Source organism: Saccostrea cucullata, unplaced genomic scaffold, assembly GCF_032062105.1.
Source record: "Saccostrea cucullata isolate Sc308-1 unplaced genomic scaffold, CSIRO_AGI_Scuc_v1 ctg3111, whole genome shotgun sequence".
Taxonomy (NCBI): domain Eukaryota; kingdom Metazoa; phylum Mollusca; class Bivalvia; order Ostreida; family Ostreidae; genus Saccostrea; species Saccostrea cuccullata.
The window spans coordinates 50282-53335 of record NW_026933574.1 but is presented as its reverse complement, the minus strand read 5'-3'; positions in this window follow the sequence as shown (position 1 = coordinate 53335).

Below are 3054 nucleotides of genomic sequence, written 5' to 3'. Positions count from 1 at the left end.
TATCAACTATATGTTATTTAATGCATTGTACGCGCATGCACGTGCATGCGCATGCAAGATGATCATGGCATGCTGTGTTGTGAGGTGTGTTGTATTTGTATTATTTCATCATGTATATTATTAGTTACATTAAGTTTCTTGAACATTCCAGAGTGGTCAACATGTTCGGTCATTTTTCTAGAACATTCTTGAACTTTGTGCATGTCCAGAACTTTCCAGTAATATCATGTATTTACAATTTCTAGAATATTCTAGATTTATATTACTGTATAAATACCCTGTCAATTCGATGCAGAGATACATTGCGTACAAGCATCATTGAGGTATTACTGGGATATAATTTCACTGGGACATTGTGTGCAGCAACGGACACTCTGATGTATGTATTTTTAGATTTTTGCTAAGTTTGTACTTAATGATTTGTATATTACTGTAAATAAATTATTGTTAAGTTTAAACTGTGTGATTGATCTTTGCTGGCATTTAGGGCTATTCTGACCCATAACAGAATTGGGGGCTCGTCCGGGATAAAAAATTTCTTGCACTTTTGCAGTTTATTGTCAGAATTTTGTTTATTGAACCGTTAAATTTGACTATTAAGCAGGCAAAAATCAACATGGTATTTTCGGTCACAGACTTTCTTAGTTCACCAAGTGTTCAGGTTTTTGATACGTTAAAAAAGGATGACTTGATTGCATTAGGTTTGCATTTTGGGTTAGATGTTAAATCCTCTCAGAGAAAGCAAGACATTAGAATTAAGGTTGCAAACAAACTAGTAGAAGAAAACATCTTTGAAAAATACGATCTTCCAGAATATACAGTTAAATCAGAGTTAGGCTCTTATAAAATGGCAGAATATCAGTTTCAATTAGAGTTAGAGAAAATGCGATTTGAAAGAGAAAAATTAGAAAGAGAAGAGCGAGAAAGAGACAGAGAAAGAGAAAGAGAAGAACGAGAGCGTGAACGAAAATTTGAATTAGACAAATTAGAAAGACAAGAGCACTTTGAGTTAGAGAAATTAAGATTACAGCACCAACCAGAACTGTCATTTGTCAAGAATGAATTTGACGCAGCAAAAAATATTAGATTAGTTCCAAAATTTCAAGAAAAATCTGTAGACAAGTATTTTCCCCAATTCGAAAAAGTCGCAGAAAATCTTAAATGGCCACAACATGTTTGGTCAACAATGTTACAAAGTGTACTGGTTGGCAAAGCAGCTGAGGTATACTCTGCACTAGGGGTAGCTGAGAGTTCAGACTATGAGAAGGTTAAAGCATCAATATTAAAAGCATATGAATTAGTACCTGAAGCGTATAGACAAAAGTTCAGAAAGTATAGAAAGTTTGATAATCAAACATTTGTTGAATTTTCACGAGAGAAAGAAGATTTATTTGATCATTGGTTTAGATCTAAGAAACTTGATAAGACTTTTGCTAATTTGCGCCAAGTCATCCTGGTAGAAGAGTTTAAGGAATGTGTTCCTCAAGATTTGAAAACACATTTAGAAGATAAGAATGTGAAAACTGTTGAAGAGGCAGCAGTCATATCTGATACTTACGCTCTGTCTCATAAAAAGAATTTTGTATCAAGATCTCAGACTAGCAGTAATTCTACCAATTCAGACACATATAAGAAGAGTGGTTCAGGGTCTCAGTCTTTCACAAGTTCCCAGTCTCCATCCCAAGGTGGTTTTAAGTCCGGTTCAGGACGTGTTGAAGGATCGTCTGGAATAGGGTCGCTTCCTACTTGTAGTTATTGTAAGAAAAAGGGTCATCTGATCAGTGAATGCTTTAAACTTAAGAGAAAAAATGATTTTGATAAAACTCAACCACATGCTTGTGCGGCAGTTAGAGGTGATAGAGAAGCCTTAGTTTCGATTTGTTCTGACACTCCTGATGTCCAGGGTTCACAGTCCAGTTCTATTGATTCTATGGAGGATTATAAGCCCTTTATGTCTCAGGGATTTGTTTCACTCGGTGACTCTAGCGAAATAAAACCTGTCCAGATTTTGAGAGATACTGGTGCTGCACAGACGTTATTGTTAGAGGGCGTGCTTCCTTTGTCTGAGCAGACTTCTACTGGTGGGTCAGTTTTATTACAGGGTGTGGAGCTAGGCGTCATTGATGTTCCCCTGCATAGAATTAGTTTGAAGTCAGATTTAGTTACTGGACCTGTTACTGTAGGAGTTCGACCTACTCTTCCCGTTCCAGGCATTTCCTTGCTGCTTGGCAACGATTTAGCTGGTGGAAAAGTTGTACCAGATCCTATAGTTTGTGAGAAAATCACTTCAGATGTCATGTGTAATAATGAAGATGATGACATATATCCAGCCTGTGCTGTTACCAGAGCAATGGCCAGAAGACGAGAAATGGAGGCAGACCATACTCAAGCCTCTGACGAGACGAATTCCTCTGTTGATATTGATTTGAATGACACTTTCTTATCTGACTTTAATGGCACTCAAACAAACATGGAACCACACAATATCAAGAAGCAAGAGAAGAAAGAACTGTTACCAAAATTTGGTGGTGAGGATGATGAGTTGCATCCAATAGTTAGCCAAAGCAAGGACATCCTCAGCCGAGAACGTTTACTCTCTGAACAACATAAAGACCCAGATATCATTCAACTTAGTAAGAGGGCACTTCCACCAGAAGAGGCTACTAAAGTTGGAGAATGCTTCTATATGAAAGATGGCATCCTTATGCGAAAATGGCGACCACCTGACGCTTCCCCAGATGAAGTGTGGCGTGTTGTTCACCAGATAGTGGTCCCAGCTGCTTATCGTCGAGATGTCATGAGTTTAGCTCACGATACACCTATGGCTGGTCATTTAGGTATCAATAAGACTTATAACAGGATTTTGAGTCATTTTTATTGGCCTAAGCTAAGAAAGGATGTTTCGAAGTTTTGCAGGTCATGCCATGTCTGTCAGATGGTAGGTAAACCAAATCAGAAGATACCATCTGCTCCTCTCCAACCCATTCCAGCTTTTGAAGAACCGTTTAGTCGAGTGTTGGTGGATTGTGTAGGACCTTTGCCTAGGACAAGATC